General features: G+C 34.3%; 1 pseudogene; it reads left to right on the top strand.

Annotated features, from left to right (window-relative positions):
- The first annotated feature begins 7,853 nt into the window (after positions 1–7,853).
- Positions 7,854–11,180, top strand: LOC145592573 (G-type lectin S-receptor-like serine/threonine-protein kinase SD2-5 pseudogene; annotated as a pseudogene).
- The last annotated feature ends 7,778 nt before the right edge of the window (positions 11,181–18,958 follow it).

Genomic DNA, 18,958 nt, shown 5'->3' on the forward strand with positions numbered 1-18,958 from the left:
AATAAAAGTAACTTCTCTAAGTTTAAAATAAACTTTTTATTATTTAGAAGTTCAATGTGTGAGAATTCACATATGGATGCAGCTGATGCTCAACAATATCACTTAGATATATACTCAAAAGTAAAAAATATAAAGAAAACAAGTCACAACGTAATTGTGAAGTGAGTACCTAAATCTAACATATCTGTAAAGCAAATGTGAACAACAAAAAATTTGTGCTACAATTCCAACCCAAGTATAAGCGCTTAGCTTTGATTGGATAATGTTTGTCAACTAGGCATATCATAAAAAGGAAGCAGCTTATAAATTAAATATCATGAATGATATGATAATTTATGTTCAACATATATTAAGCTCAATAAAAGGGATGATAATTATAACTTAATAGTACAAAGTATAAAATTATGCAATAAGACCAATTTGAACGACCTTGTCAAACAAATTTGACATTTTTTCACCAAACACTTAATAATTTAGGTTAATTATGTCAATTAGTTTCCAAAAAGCTAAGCAAGGATTAGCTTCTTATTTTTGAATTTGTCAATGGAAGAAAGTAATTAATTAAGGTGCAGTGGATCAGTGGTGCTCTCTCCATCCTTTGTTCGTCGTGATGCTTTAGTTTATTTCCAATCCAATTTCACATATAAAATAAATTACCTAACTCTATATATTATTAGTTTAAATTTTTAGTTAGTTAGTGTGGTATAGGAGCAAGAGAAATTAAAAAATATTAGTTACAAATGAAAAACAAGGCAAATGAATTTGAACTGAGATGATGGCTTATTCGTGGTTAAACAACTAGCTAGTGTACTGTATACTAGATATGTATATAAATTATTAAGAAAGAGAAACAAAGTTAAGGAAAATCTTCTCTCAATTAATTAAAACTGTAATATGTATACAAATTCATATGCTAGGTGGTGAGTAGAGGGATCATTAGCATGTCATACATACCACCTTGCTTGTATTGTCCTTAGCTTAGACGAATTGATCACTAATCCACTTAGCCTAGCTTAGTACTCCGTAATACGGATATAGATTCATGATTATAAGGTCGTGAGATTAAATTTCCGCAAGAACTTAACTTTTTAGGAATGGAAATCTTCTTATCTTTCACCCTCACTTACTCCCTTTTTTGACCTATTCCATTACTTGTAATAGCTTTAATTTTGAATTAACACCATATTCTAAAGTTGATAAAAGGCTGTAATGAGTTGGAGGGTGTATGGGCGTTTCTAAGTACATGTGGGCATATTTAATTGTATTAATATCATAATATAATATTGGAATTATTATTAATATCATTATATATATATATATATATATATATATATATATATATATATATATATATATATATATATATATATATATATATATATATATATATATATATATATATATATAGCATGTAGGGCCTCAGTATTTAGGAGCTAGTTTAAATTTCCACCATAGTTGGTTTCTGGTTACTATGGGCGCATCAACTTGCATATGCAATAGCTATTACATCTTACGTACGGAGTAGTAATGTACCTTGCATCTCCTATTGTTAAGGGGTGTAGTATGTATGCAGAGTATCAAAGTTTTAAATAGTATGAATATTAAAGAATAGAGTTAAAAAAAAAAAAAAAAAAAATTTCCTTCTTCCCCAATTGCTTAATTGATTGCTCATTATTCTCTTAATAAAATGAATATAGACAAAACTATTCCTTACAAAATACCAATAGGAAATATATCACATAATTAATTAACAAACACTTTTTTGATAGAAAGTGTCAAAGAGCACATAGTCTAATATTGAATACACAATATAGTGCGTGACTGCGGCGTCACCGGTGTGTATAGAGTATAGAGCGAGGGATACAAAAAGAGGTCTTGTACATGAAACTTGATATTTGATTTCTACATTAGCATCCAATATAGCTTAATTATGACTAAACTGATGAAAATCTTGGATTGCATCATTATCATGTCATGTGGCTGTCATTAATCACTAATTTTGATGGGAGATCATTAGATTTTCCTAGCTTAGTCATATCATCACCATTAAACTGTATTATCATTGGTGAGTAGTTCAAATGATATGGGACTAATTTTCAACGTTAACAACTTTAATTTGCCTTTTAGTTATGCACATGTACTTTTATCGTACATATTCTAAAATCTATGAGTATGGTAATTTGGGTCCATAAAGATATTAAAAATAATCTTCTTCTAGAAATTGAACAAAGAATTGTTGCTTAATTAGTTCCCTTGCGATGCCCGCCGGTTCCAACGACGATAACAAACATAACAATGCTCACATCAGCAATGAAATTATGCTTAAATTATAATATACAATTAAGTCGAAATCATAAGAATGAAAATTATTGCAACTTTATTAGATATAATAATAAGTAAAAACGTTTCATTTTGATTGGATTATGAAAAGTTAGGAACATATACATCATTGGTTTGCATTGATTCACAACTTTGAGTGATATACATACGGAACTAGCTTTTGGGTAATTTTTAATGGTTTGACTTATTCAAATCATTGCTTAGTAAAAAATATTACTAGCTTTTGTGTTTGGCAATATAGTTGTAGGAGTACATTTTAGTGGTTGAAGTAGCTTTTGTGAAAAGTAAATATTATTAGCTTTTGTGAAAAGCTAGGTAGCTATTGAAAATTTTCTTCTACTACTATATTTTTAGAATTTCACGGCTAATAGCTAGTTTACCAAACACTCATACTTAATTATTTGTTCTCACAGTTAGCAGCTAGTTGATAGATAACAACTACTATCACAGCTAACAATTACCTTTATAGTTACATATTGCCGAACACGCCCATAATAAGGGTGATTGGCGTTCATTGTGAAATCGATAAAAAGACTATATATTATTTTCTAAATCTGCTCTTTTCATCTGACCTTTTTGTAATAGTAATCTCATAAGATCTTTTACCAAAATGACTAATTTGATAAAAGTATATATCAAAACGACTAATTATAAATTTTAATTCCAAAACTAACTAAATAATTGACTAAGAAGGAAATTAGCTATTTCTTATTTTCCTTTGAACCGGTTTGATTCACTTTATTGATTTTTTTTTATTTTGTTTTATTTTAATTTTGATTTAGGATTTTTTTTTAAGTTGGAAAATTTAAGCCATATACAAATATACAGAGTAATTTTGATCACAGAAAAAAAAAAACACCTAGATTGTATCACAAAAATTTGGAATTGTAGTATTGTTCTATCAACACACCGCAAATTTATACGACAATAACGGTTTTTAAGGTATTGTTCATCTTTACATGCCTCTTAATTGTATCTAATCTCTGTTAATGTCGACTAATTTGAATATTTTTGAGTTTAATGTTTGTAATAAATCAAACTACGTACATACATTTATGTGATATATAATGAACATATATTTATGTGATATATAATGACTGACAATGAATATGTTCTCAGTTGATTTTTTTTTTTTGGATCAATTTTTTGAGTGATTTTTTTAAATATATTTTTATTTTGTGTAACTTTTTAAAAAAATGTTGATGCTTGCACCATTGAATAAAGTAGAGTCTCCTGAGAATTGTTACAAATATTTTACGTTGAATGTTATTTTTCAAATTAATGGGATATTTTAAAAAAAAGCATTAGAATTTCCCAAAAAAACTAAAAAACCAAAATAATAATAATTAAAAAAAACCCATAAAGTGTACCAAATTGGTTCAAAGAAAAATAAGAAATAAATAATTTCCTTTCAAGTCAATAATTTAGCTAGTTTTGGAATTAAAATTTATGATTAGCCGTTTTGGTAAATACTTTTCTAAAATTAGCCATTTTGGTAAAAGATCCAATCTTATACTCGTACTCTATGGCCTGGTTACATATATTTTGCCATTAAGTAGTTCAATTTTATTTATTTATTTTTTTTTTTTTTTTTTTTTTTGAAATTAGGAACAAGTGATCACCGCTTAGGCCCTGTTCTCTTCACCTTAAAAAAAATAATATTAAGTAAAAATAATTCCAGTTCAGTAAAAATAAGTTCAGTTCAGTAAATTAATTTATGTTCAGTAAAAATAATTTCAGTTCAGTAAAAATAAGTTCAGCTCTGAAAAATTCAGTTTTCTTAAAGAAGAATTATAATAGAAAATCAATAAAAACAATTTCAGTTCAGCAAAAATAATTTCAGTTCAGTAAAATTAATTTAAGTTTAGTAAAAATAATTTAAGTTCAGTAAATATAATTTTGTTTCAGTAAAAATAATTTCAATTCAGCAAAAATAAGGTGAAGAGAACGGGGCCTATTCGATAACCTTGGACAATAGTGCTAAAATTAATATATATACGATGATTATTTGCCGATCTAATATGTAGGGAGAACAATGTGATATTGAGAGTCTAAATTAATGGTGCATAAATAAAATTACTGTAACGAACAAATATGCTCAAACAATGACCGTTACACTGGATGGACATGCATAAATGCATTGACGTACGAAGCAATTAAGGTGATAGAAGGGGGTTGAAACGACAAGAAGCAGCCCTACAAGAGCTGGCCATAGTTGAAATGGTGTATACACATATTATTAGGAATATCAATATCAAATTATCAATCAATTTGGTTGGACAATATAATGTGACACTCAACTTGTATGGCATTTGATTTGTTGATTAAAAACGTGATATTAGTTGTGATTTTGGGACCTTCTTATTCTATTTTAGGGCCGGTGGATCACATTCTATTCTAGTGGTCGCCTAGGTCTAACTTACTGCAATCTTTGCATTGTCACTTTCGTTTCTAGATAGTTGCCATCTTTGCAATTGAGATATAATTTTGACCGTTAATTATAATTAACTCAGTGAACATTTATAAAAAGCGGAGTATACACTTATTAATACTCTGTATAAAATAGAATAATGTCAGATCATTTTTTCCGTTTTACTATGACATTAATTATTGTTCGCTTTATTTTATTTAAGATGTTTTAGCCTATATTTTTACAGATGCACTTTATTTGGAAAGACTATTCAATGACTAAAATAAATATGTAGCCATTGTAATTATTATTAATCTCAACCGTTAAAATTTTAAGGAAAAATCTTGTTCATTTATTTGTTTGACTATAAAAAATTTAAGGAAAAAAAAAAATTTAACTGTTTTATTTTAAAAAATAACTGTTTATTTTTTCTCCCAAAAAAAAAAAAAAAAAAACTTGTTTTCGTCGCCAACACAAGCTGTTTATTACTTACCCAGCAAATCTCACAATCTCCATTAGTTGTAAAGTAGATTATTAACATGGTTAGCTTGGCATTTTCATTAAGAATCTGAATATTAGAAATGTTATCCTCCACAATTAAGTAATCAACTACTCTGTGGTATCTTCTTTCCCGCAAAACAAAATATCACCCAACACCATTGTTATACAAAATACATCATCATACTAAGTGGAAATTCGGAATCAAACGTATCAATGGAAGAAAGGATTGGAGAAAATACTTTAAGGCTTTTCTTAAATGTAATCGATCAATTCTAATTTAGTTTAAGGAAAAAAACTACAGTAAATTTTATTAATTATTAAAAAAAATAGAAAAAATAAATAAAAATAGTCAAATCAATGAATGATTAAGATTTAATACCAAATTTTAAAGGTTGATATTGAAAGATTACAATGGCTACAAAATTATTATAGCCATCGTAAAACTGCTCCTTTATTTGTTATTGTTATTTTTATATGAAGTAATTTTGTATGACATGATTTGAGTTATTATCTTTATAATTTGATTTAAACATTTAAGAAATGTCATATCATAATGACAATTACTTCAAATGTTCAATCGAATAAAAGGATTTGGTTTGGGGTATGGGGTTCGTGGTCATTGTCGTCAAAGCGATTAAAATTTGGTAATGCTCCATGCAGAATGCAACGTGGCGTATGCATGCACTACCAAAGAAATTTTTGGATAGCATGATATTGTACATAATAAATCGTTGCATTATCATTTAATTATCTGGATTTCTACCAATATTTCTAGAAGTGTCTTACTCCTAGTGTGAGTAGTATTTGCTGCGTTCATATCAAAGTCAACCAAAATTAGTGATTGCACATTATAATTATCATTTGTGGATTACCTCGTACTTTGTAACACATTGACGATTTTAGGTTAAAATCTCACCAAATTAATTTGTTCAATCTCTTGCTCTAGTACTATAGCGATGGTGAATTATATATTGAAGTTTTTTAGGTTATGTAATGAAATCTATTTTGTTATCAAGAGACTCAAAATAGCTACTTCCTCCGTTCCATTAATATTGCAATAAGGATGAAATTACGTATCTCAAAACACATTTTATATGTTAAATATGTATAATTCTATAAGAGTAAAATTTATAAAAAGTTGATATTGTGCAAGTATTTTACGAGACGAATCTAACAAGATGTCACATGAATATATTTTACTTAATATATAAATCATAATATGTGGTAAAACAAACATGATAAATAGTGCAAAAGTTTAATTGTTACAATATTACTAAAACAGAGATAGTACATCTTATGTTAAAATTAGTTATTATTCCGTACATTAACATATCTAATTTGGTCAATAATATGAGCAGTAGTAATTCTAATATTTGATTGAGAAAAATAAAATAAGAGTATCCGTACAAATGGTTTCTTATGGTCTAGCAGCTATATTTTGAATTTAAGGTTATCGAGGTCTTTGATGATAGGATCATGTGTCAAACTTATAATTTGTGTTATGACTTATGGTACGTTGCTAACGTTGGTATACCTCTAGGCTTTAGCACCGCAGTAATGTTGGAAGTTTGGAAGTTGGCACTGCAAGCTACGTAGACAAACGAATAATAAATGTCTTCTAGCTACCAGTAAATAACAAAAGAGTAGTTGTGATTTTAATCAAACAAGCAAATTAAAATGAAACAAAATCTTCTGTCTCTTCCAATATTCAAAAGAAACCCAATTGTTATTACTACTTGTATTATTATACTATTATTATTTTGGTAGTGTAATAACTTAAGTGTCCTACTAAATAAGCAATTAGTAGATTATGGACTAGAACAAGAGTGCACAATAATGCTCACTGTCAACTACAGAATATGTTACCCTATATGGTGTGCACGCAAATGAACATGTCATTATGATAAGAAAATATGATACATATATATTGAATAAAGTTTCAATTTTTATTATAGCTACGAATAAAATCATAATATCGTGTTCTTTTACATAAGTACAAAATATTTGTGTTTTTTTACTACAATGTCAATGTCACTAAGTATTGTGCACTTTAGTCCAAAATCTTAATTGTGCTAAACAAGAAACTCGATGTATAAACTTGATCTGTTTAAAACTTTTAGTAGGCTTGAGCTACTTAATCCTTCATGAATTAAGAATTAAGGAAATGGTAAGAGTCGCCACTCTAAAAGTGTTCCCAACTCTTTGACTCCCGAATGAGTTTGATCGCACAAATAAATCTTTACCATTACACCAAGTACAAAAAACTACTAATTGATCATCTGATGAGATAATGAGAGAATTCAATACTTTGGACGAAAATAGGCAATAAGCCTGCGTAATAGAGTGTGTAAAGCATAAAAGTTGGTTGCAAAATAAATTGACCTGAAATCACTATCACTTTCGTCCAACTTTCTCATTAATTAAATCACACACTTTTCTTTAATTTCTTCTTCCTTCCCTCAATTTACTCTTCCAGATGAACTCCTATCTACTCTCATCAAACCTCATTGAAAATCTTGCTTACCCATTTACTAAAGTTATCAAGTACTTTATACTATATCATAATCCTAAAATTAAGTAATATATTACACTATGTATTATAATCCTCCTATCCAAATTATGCATATGTCACCTTCATAACAATACAGAATTTCTCTGTTGCATTTTTTTTTTTTTTAAAAAAAAAAAACCCAACTCAGATCTTTCTTTTTAATAGAAACAGAGTATAGTCTATAAATAAAATTGTGTATTTGATCTTTTATTAATGAAAAAGGAAGGTGACCCATGTGAGAAAATCCCACTTGTATTATTTTCTCTTTCTGATCCAGAAACTTAGGCCAGTTAGGAGAGAGAAAATTTTTCTTGTTTCTGAACTACTTTCATTTACTAGCTGTGCCAGAAGATGAGGTATTTTTTTCTATTATTCCTCTAACTTCTATTCACAATCCAAAATTCTATTTTCTGGGTTTGTTTTCTTTCATATCTTCCTTAATTGAGAACACCCTCTAAAAAATTTTGGTTCATGCAGCCAACCCCATCATCATCTTAAGATTTTTTTGATCAAATTTTACAAATTCTGGGTAGTTTTGTTTTGTTCATAGTATAATTTAAGCACATACAAAGTATTTGATTAGTCCAAAATGATTCTGAGATTACTTGATTTTATTTCTCAGTTTTTGAAGTGACTATATTTCTGAGAATTATTTTAGTGCAAAATTCTAGAAGTTTGTGCAAATTGTTTGTTAAAAATGGGAAACTGGGGTTTTCTTCTCTTCAAATTCCCACTATTTTTGCTCATTCTACTTGCATTATCTCAATCTTGTATTGGTAGTATTCAAAGTAGTACCAAAATATTTCCAGGGTTTGAAGCATCTCAAATGGGTTTTATTGATAATAATGGGTTATTTCTGTTATCAAATGACACTACTTTTGCATTTGGATTTAAACCAACTAATGATGTAACATTGTTTTTGTTAGTCATTTTTCACCAAGAGAGTTCCACAATTGTGTGGACCGCTAATAGAGTTTTCCCAGTTGGGAATTCTGATAGTTTTGTGTTTGATAGTGATGGTAGTGTGTCCCTCCAAAGTGGAGGAAAGGCGGTATGGAAGCCGGATACAGGGCGAAAACCGGTTTCTGTGATTGAATTGCAGGATACTGGAAATTTGGTGTTGTATGGGAGTGATAATAGTACTATAGTGTGGGAGAGTTTTAAGAATCCTACTGATACCCTTCTTTCAAATCAGGATTTTGTTGAAGGGATGAAGCTTTCGAGTAATCCTAATAAGGGTAACTTGTCATATGTGCTTGAGATTAAGTCTGGTGATATGATTCTTTCTGCTGGGTATGAAACATCCCAGACTTATTGGTCTATGAAACAGGATACTAGGAAGATCATTAATAAGGATGGTGGGGGGATTAAAACAGCAAGAATTGAGTCGAATTCATGGAAGTTTTATGATGAAAGCAAGTCTTTGTTATGGCAATTGGTGATATCTTCTACTAATTCCAATGCTAGGAATTCTACTTGGATTGCGGTGTTGGGGAGTGATGGGTTTTTGGACTTCCTAAGCATTGGAAATGGTCCTTCAAAGGCGGCTTCTCAGGTGAAAATACCGAGTGATCTATGTCAAACACCCGAGCCTTGTGATGCATATAATGCTTGTTCTAGTAACAGGTGCCAGTGTCCTTCAGGACTAGTCTCACGGTCTTGTACAACCGGCATCTCTGATCCATGTGGTAACTCGAGTGTTGGTGTTCAGCTTGTTAATCCCGGGGATGGGCTTAGCTACTTTGCTCTTGGGTTTACTCAGCCTTCCATGAAAACTGATTTGGATGCCTGCAAGGCCTCTTGTAATGGTAATTGCTCGTGCCTTGGTTTGTTCTTTGATAACAGCTCGCGCAGTTGCTTTTTGTTTGATAGGATTGGAAGTTTTACCTCTGATCCTACATCCAAATACTCAGTCTTTGTGAAAGCTACTATGGACGAAAGTATTGAAGAAGGGGAAGGTGGAGGCAGTAGAAAGCACTTGCCTGTTGTGATCACCATAGTTATCCTGACTGTACTGATTGTAGTCAGTATGGTTTATGTAGGATACAGGCATTACACGAAAAAGAAGGAAGTGCCTGGAAGTCCTCAGGAACTCTCCGAAGAGGACAATTTTCTTGAGTCGTTAGCAGGGATGCCGGTGAGATTTAGCTACCAGTCTCTGCAGGATGCCACCAACAACTTCTCTGTGAAGCTTGGGCAAGGAGGATTTGGTTCAGTTTACAGAGGGAAGCTTCCTGATGGAACTCCTCTTGCTGTGAAGAAACTTGAAGGGGTCGGTCAGGGGAAAAAGGAGTTTCGAGCTGAAGTTAGCATCATAGGCAGCATTCACCACAATCATCTAGTCAGACTGAAGGGGTTTTGTACTGAAGGGAGCCACCGGCTTTTAGCCTATGAGTTCATGGCAAACAATTCCTTAGACAAATGGATTTTTAAGAGAAATAAGGACAATGATTGTTTCTTGGATTGGCCAACAAGGTTCAATATCGCGGTGGGTACTGCCAAGGGACTAGCATATCTTCATGAGGACTGTGAGGTGAAGATTGTCCATTGTGACATAAAGCCAGAGAATGTTCTTCTTGATGAACATTTTGAGGCAAAAGTGTCAGATTTCGGGTTAGCCAAGTTGATGACAAGGGAGCAAAGTCATGTTTTTACAACACTTCGAGGCACAAGGGGATATCTTGCACCCGAATGGATAACAAACTATGCAATATCAGAGAAGAGTGATGTGTACAGCTACGGAATGGTATTGCTTGAGATCATTGGAGGCAGGAAAAGCTATGATCCTTCACTTCCCTCGGAGAAATCTCATTTTCCGGCCTATGCATTCAAGATGATGGAGGAAGGGAAGCTAATAGAAATCCTTGATTCAGGTCTACAATACGGCCCTAATGAAGAGAGTGTGAAGACCGCTATTAAGGTTGCATTATGGTGCATACAAGAAGACATGTCAATGAGACCCCCTATGACTAAAGTTGTCCAAATGCTTGAAGGTATCTCTTTTGTTCCTATGCCCCCAACGTCTTCCTTGACGGGTGCAAGGCTATTTTCTAACTTCTTTAAGTTATCTAGCAATGAGGGTACCGCGACTGGGAGTTCATCAGGGCCATCAGATTGCAACAGCGAAGCCTACCAGTCGGCTGTCCGGCTCTCAGGGCCAAGATAGTTGATGCCTATACACTACACAGGAGTATATTACATTTGTATCAACTTGTACATACAATTATAATTTAGTTAGAGGTCATTGAAAGTTTTGTTACACAATGTTGTGATATCTTCTTGTATGAAACACTATGTTTGTGAGTTTGTGACATAGATTAGGTATGAAGAATAGTTTGTTACATAAAATTTGTCATTATTGTCCAGATTTGATTTTCTTCCCAATGTATTATCCCAAGAAACCAAACCTTGTACTTAGGATTATGGAGAATTATAAAATTATTAATTAATGGAACAAATGTCAACTTAATAGAGTATTTAATTAAAGCAACAGAAAAACTACTGTACATCCTGGTGTTGCCACATATCAGGATCAATCATCCAAGCATAAATGAGTCTTTGCTGTTCTGACTTGTCTGACATATCATATACTAATTTTTATTTAATTTTTGAATCTACATGCTTATTTATTGTATTATGATTATTGATTCCATCACCCTTAAGTAATACTCGTACGAAATACTGTACAAAGTTAGTCACATACGAAGTATTTTATACTATCTGCAAATAATAAACAACTTCTTAGTACAATGAAAAATAATTATACTTCGTAGTATTTAACTCAATTCTTCAAAAATGACATTTAATCAAATATGAAATATTTATTACTACGTATTATTTAAATTGTCGGAATATGCAATTTGATTGACTTAACAAGAGTTTTAACATGATGATTGAAATCTCATGCAAATGGGAGGCTAATGTGGTACATAACTGTCCAACTACTATCGCACTACTCAATCATCAACTAAAAAAACAAAAGTCTAACAAAGCAAATTCTCAAATCAAAATCTGAAACAACGACTTCTAATTACTAAATAGATTCCACCACAATAGATTTTAATAAAAATGAGAAGACAATGCAATAAGTTGGCAAAGGAGCAATGACTAGAATCGTGAAGCCTACTTGTCCCAAATACACAGTATATTTATATATCTAGTATATTTCCCTAGGATGTGGAGTAAGTAATGATATTGATTCTATTTGTTCTTTGAAATTATTGATTTTACAGACTGAAACTTAACTTAGTGAATATTATTTGTTTAAGGTGAAGAGAACTCAATCTAACACGGACTAAATTAGCATGTGTGATGTTTAGATGCCTTCACCTAACTTATTAAAAAAAAAATTATATGGAAAAAGTATCCAATTTTTTCCTAAATCATTGTTAAGAAACAATAAAAGTTGACTATTTTCAACTTCATTTATGTAACAAGTTTGACCATTGCACCTTGCTCGATTGGACCTTTTGAATTTTGACCAATGAGGTTGTCAATTGTTATATTTATACACACTTCACATTATAAAACAGAAGGAGATAGGGGAACTGGGGAAGGGATGTTTAGCTTTAATTAGAGATAAAATCAAACGTATATCTTAGGTCTTTGAACTACTTCTTATTTAGTAAGAACCAACTCTAAAATGAGATAGGAGGAACTGGGGAAGGGATGTTGCACGAGTGAAGAGTCTATTACTTGTAGAAAATAAAAGTTGGTTGAGTTTTGCAAGAAATTCTATTACGTAGTAAACAACCAATATACTACGTGTCTACAACAAACGAAATTTAGTCATAACCACGATTTGAATTTTAAGTCTACCAATAAAACAAATACCTCAAAAGTGAGAGCCATAGGGAATCACACCTTCCCTAAGGAGAAGTCTATATCTAAATGGTACATCAAAATTGTGAAATAATAATGCGTGAAATAATAAAATTAATTAAGTTCACATAATTATTAATGTGTATAACATACTCCCCTGTCCCTAAATTAAATTCTTACTTCTAGCAATGTGAGAAGTAAGAATTTAATTAAAGGATGGAGGGAGTATTAATAAGCATTATCTTATTCATCATTCATGTATGGAGTATTTATTCTGAGTAATTATTACACTCCAATATTAACCTGAATCGACTTTCTACAAAAAAAAAAAAAAAAAAAAGACGAAATTTTTTGCAGTCTTACAAAATTGACATCCCAAAACTAGGGTGACCCAAAGGAGACCTATTGAGTGTTTACTTATTTAATTTTTTCAATCGTTTTCCGATGGTGACGATCAGTACCGGCGGCCGAGCTAAACTAAAATTATAATTCATTACTACTGTTGTGAGACTTGGGACTTTATAAATGAAATTGTGGCTTTATAACTAAAATTGATTAATTTTACTATCATTTTTTGTTTGGTTGTCATCATTATAATTTGGTTTTAAAGGAGATTATGTTAAAGATTACATAAATCAATGGTAATTTGGTTTTATTAAACTGATGAATAGATAGTAATTTTAATTTGCAGTTTAAATGATTCAGTCTACTTAGCTTGTGCATTCAATGATGTGCACTACGGTGTCTGCTGATCCAACGGACAGAATTTAACACATCATATGTCTACATGTTCAAATCACTGCTAGTAGTCTTAATTGTCCTGGGAGTTGGTTCTCGATTGAAATGCTCTACAAGTGCCATGACTGTAAAATTAGAAAACATTAGAACCAAAATTTACTCCCAACAATTCACAAACAAGAAGAGTAAATGACAAATATTATTTCCCTCAGCTCCTCCATCCTATTAAAAATGGCTGGCCATTCGACCATGGCGGTGTGGCCAGCCAACCAATTTCCCCTAGATATTTATATACAGTAACTCCAATGATCATAACCTTATTGCAATGCAATGACTTGATATTCTGTTATTTGAATGTGTTAGAGCAAATGGTTGATAATTAAAGTAATTAGCAAAAACAATAAGGAAATTTGATAGTAAAAGAGACAAAAATTGGAAGGTGGGAAAATCCTTCAAGCAATTACTTGAAGACTATAAAACCCACCCAAGAACAAGGAGAATGTTTGTATTGATTTCAATTAGTGTTTACAAGAGTAATCTCTCACTAATTTCCACTCTAAAGCACAAGGATTTCAAGAACAAGAACCCTAGCTCTAATTGTGTTTCACTCAATTTGGGGATAATAAACAAAATACCCTTAATGAGTATTTATACCCCCGACAGATCTGGACAGGGTATCAGGAAGGCACGGACGTGCCAAATATGGCACGGACGTGCAAGCCCAGATAACTCATTTCAGTAGCTACTGCCAAATATGGCACGGACGTGCCAAATATGGCACGGACGTGCTTCCCCTGTTCGCATCAGCACAGACAGCCCGTAGTAAAACAGCTATAACTTCCTCGTTTCTTATCGGAATTAAGCTTATGACCTATCATTGGAAAGCTCTTGAAACAAGCTTTCACCTCCAACTTGAATCACCTCAAAACTCTAAGTAGTTTGAGAGATATGCCCAGTTGAAGTTGACCCATCCAATGCTTCCTTGCTTAACACAAGCAATTCTTCCCCTTAGCTTATATGCCAAGCCTCGATTGATTCTCGAGTCACATTCCAACAATTCTCCACCTTGACAAGATAATCAATCATGTCAAGTATTCACAAAAAAACCATCCGAAAACAACGGATGTAACCAACATCTTCAACAAAGATGAAACCACCTACAAAAGGTGTAACCACCCTTACAAGGGTGTCAAAAAAAACAACATAGCTAATAACAACCAACCAAGTTTGAGCAATGCTCAAACTTTGCAACCGGCAAAGGCTTAGTTAACATATCCGCCGGATTCTCTGAAGTATGCACCTTCCCTAGTGCAACCTTGCCACTAGCAATAGTATCTCGAATATAGTGATACTTTACATCGATGTGTTTTGTCCTCCTATGAAAAGAATTTTGATTTCTAGCCAAGTGTATAGCGCTTTGGCTATCACTATACATCATAGGAACACATCTCTCCGACCTCAACTCTCCAACAAAGCCACCAAGCCATTGGGCTTCTTTAAACCCCTCCGTTAAAGCCATGTATTCGGCTTCCGTTGTTGACAAGGCGGTCACTTCTTGCAATGCCGACCTCCAACTAATAGCCGAACCACCGAGGCAAAACACATACCCCGAAGTGGACTTCCGATCATCAAGGTCACCACCATAATCGGAATCCACATAACCAATCAAGTCATCTCCATTCCGCCCATACTCAATACAAGTGCTAGAAGTACCCTGCAAATACCGAAGAATCCACTTGACGGCTTGCCAATGTGCCTTTCCGGGATTTGCCATGTACCTACTTACCACGCTTACGGCTTGAGCAATGTCCGGTCGAGTACAAACCATTGCATACATAATACTCCCAACCGCATTGGCATAAGGAATGGATGACATGAACTCCTTGTCCTCCTTGGAATTTGGAGAATCCAAGGATGACAATTTGAAATGAGATGCTAAAGGAACGGAAACGGGCTTAGCATCCATCATATGAAATCTCTCCAAGACCTTTTCAATGTACTTTTGTTGGGATAAGTACAAACTCCGTCTCTCACGATTTCTTATGATCTCCATGCCGAGAATTTTCTTTGCCGGGCCTAAATCCTTCATTTCAAATTCCCCCTTCAACATTTCTTTCACCTTCTTGACCTCAAACATGTCTTTTGCCGCTACAAGCATATCATCAACATATAGCAAAAGATACAACAAAGAGCCATCACTCACCTTCTTCAAGTATACACAACTATCATAGTCACTTCGGGAGAAACCATGCCCCAACATACATTGGTCAAACCGTTTGTACCATTGCCGAGGTGATTGTTTCAAACCATACAAGGACTTCTTTAACAAGCATACATGCTCCTCCTTACCCTCAACAACAAAACCATCCGGTTGCCGCATGTAGATTTCCTCCTCAAGCTCTCCATGCAAGAATGCGGTTTTCACATCTAATTGCTCCAACTCCAAATCATGCATGGCAACAAGAGCAAGTAGTGAACGTATAGAAGTGTGCCTTACCACCGGTGAGAAAATTTCATTGTAGTCGATTCCTGGGACTTGGCTAAAACCACGTGCTACAACTCTTGCTTTGCACCTTGGCTCCTCAATTCCCGGGATTCCTTCTTTGTACTTGTAGACCCATTTGCAATCAACAATTTTCTTGCCCCGTGGTTTCTCTACAAGCTTCCATGTTTGATTCTTGTGAAGAGATTCCATCTCTTCTTCCATGGCCAATTGCCATCTTTTAGAGTCAACACACTCCATTGCTTCGGTATATGAAGATGGCTCAAGATCGACTACATCACTAGCAACATTCAATGCATAGGCCGCCATCTCCTCAAATCCGAACCGGACCGGAGGCTTTATAGGCCTCTTAGCCCGTCCATGTGCTAGGCTTGATTTTTGCACTTGGTGGGAAGATTGTTCCTTCCTAGGTGTGGTGGCCTTCCTAGGGGAGGAAGTGGAAGGAACATCTCCACCTTTTTGTGGTGTCTCTACACCAACATCATCATCAAGAACTTCATCAACCTTCTCATGAGTATCAACACCGTCATCATTCTCCACCTCCTTCTCGGCAAGCTCAAAAGAAGAAGTATCACCCTTTTGAAGAAATACGGACTCATTAAAGGTAACATCTCGGCTAGTGATGATTCTTGATGTGCTAGGGTCCCAAAGTCTATAACCCTTGACCCCATCCGTGTATCCTAAGAAGATACACTTCTTTGCTCTAGGCTCCAACTTCCCGTCATTCACATATGCATAAGCCGGGCAACCGAAAACTCTCAATCCGGAATAATCTCCCGGTGAACCCGACCACATCTCCTCCGCCGTCTTCAACCCAAGAGCGGTGTGTGGTGATCGGTTTGCCACATGAGCCGCCATTTTCACCGCTTCGGCCCAAAATCCCTTGCTTAGCCCCGCTTGGAACAACATACATCGAGCCTTTTCAAGCAAAGTCCTATTCATCCTTTCCGCCACTCCATTTTGTTGTGGTCTACCGGTACAAGTGCGATGACGAGCAATGCCAAGTTTCTTGCAAAACTTGGTGAATTCTTTCTCTACAAACTCGAGCCCGTTATCCGTTCGCAACCTCTTTATTTGCCTTCCGGTTTGCTTCTCAATCAAGGTTTTCCAATCTTGGAACTCCTCAAAGACTTGATCTTTGCTTTTCAAGAAGAAAACCCACACCTTCCGTGAATAATCATCAATAAAGGTGAGCAAATAGCGGTGACCACCCAAGGATGGCTTTCTAGAAGGACCCCATAAATCCGAGTGAATATAATCAAGTGTACCCTTGGTTCTATGTGTGGCCGCCTTGAAGCTAACCCTTCTTTGTTTCCCGAACACACAATGCTCACAAAATTCCATAGAACCCGTAGCTTGATTTCCCAATAGACCTCTCTTGGACAATTCCGACAAACCTCTTTCACTCATGTGCCCAAGCCTCATATGCCACAACTTCGTATTATCGGACTCGGACATTGACGAAGACACCGCCGATGCCGAACTCTCAACCGTCGACCCGATTAACTCATAGAGTGAGCCAATCTTCTTGCCTTTCATCACAACTTGAGCCCCCAAAGCAACCTTAAGCTCACCCTTTTCAAGAGTGCACCGGCAACCATTGCTATCCAAGGTGCCCAATGAGATCAAGTTCTTAGTCATATCCGGAACATGACGCACATTTGATAGAGTACGGACCATTCCATCAAACATCTTGATCCTAACCGCCCCAATCCCGGCAACCTTGCAAGCCGCACTATTGCCCATTAATACCACTCCACCTTGAACACTATCATAAGTAGAGAACCAATGTCGATTGGGAGTGATATGATAAGAACACCCCGAATCAAGTATCCATTTGTCATTGGACCTTGAATTCGATTCAACTGCAAGAAGAATTGAATCATCACTATCACTATGAGCCACCGCCGCCGAATCGTCATGGTAAGATGTGCTAGCAACACTCTTACCTTTATCCTTTTTCCCCTTCTCCGGGCAAAACTTCCGAATGTGGCCTTTCTTACGGCAAGCATGACAAACAACATTCTTAAGCTTAGATTTTGATCTAGACTTAGAAGTACCGGATTTAGCACCGAAATTGTTCCTCTCCTTTGGTCTACCTCTCGCAACAAGACCTTCACCACCATGAACAAGGTCATCATTTCTAGTTAATTGATTTTCAATTAACTCCCTTTGCAACAACGCACTCCTAACATCCTCAAGTGACAATTCATCTCTACCATACAAAACCGTCTCTCTAAAATGCTTATAATCGGGAGGCAATGAACACAACAAACGTATAGCTAAATCTTCATCATCTAAAGTAACATCTATATTATGCAAGTCCATAACTATAGAATCAAACTCATCAAGATGAGATTTCAAGGATTTACCTTCTTCAAGTTTGAGGTCATGTAGTTTGCTCTTCAACAAAAGTCGATTGGTTACCGATTTTGTCATGTAAAGCGACTCAAGCTTCAACCATAACCCCGCTGCCGTTGTTTCCTTCGCTACCTCCCTCAACACCTCATTAGAAACGCTCAATTGAATCAAGGAGAGAGCTTTCTTGTCTAACTTTAAGAATTCCTCCTCCGACATAGCCGAAGGCTTCTTCTTAATCCCAAACATTGCCTCATCCAAGCCATTTTGAACCAAAATGGCATTCATCTTCAACTTCCATAACCCAAAGTTGATTGACCGATCAAATTTCTCAATATCAAATTTTGAACCTCCCATGGCCAAAATACCTTCAATTTTCAATCAACCAAGAACAAGCCCTAATTTTACCCAAGGATCTAACCTAGCTCTTGATACCAATTTGTTAGAGCAAATGGTTGATAATTAAAGTAATTAGCAAAAACAATAAGGAAATTTGATAGTAAAAGAGACAAAAATTGGAAGGTGGGAAAATCCTTCAAGCAATTACTTGAAGACTATAAAACCCACCCAAGAACAAGGAGAATGTTTGTATTGATTTCAATTAGTGTTTACAAGAGTAATCTCTCACTAATTTCCACTCTAAAGCACAAGGATTTCAAGAACAAGAACCCTAGCTCTAATTGTGTTTCACTCAATTTGGGGATAATAAACAAAATACCCTTAATGAGTATTTATA

The sequence above is a fragment of the Chenopodium album genome, chromosome 18, assembly GCF_948465745.1.
Source record: "Chenopodium album chromosome 18, dcCheAlbu1.1, whole genome shotgun sequence".
NCBI lineage: Eukaryota > Viridiplantae > Streptophyta > Magnoliopsida > Caryophyllales > Amaranthaceae > Chenopodium > Chenopodium album.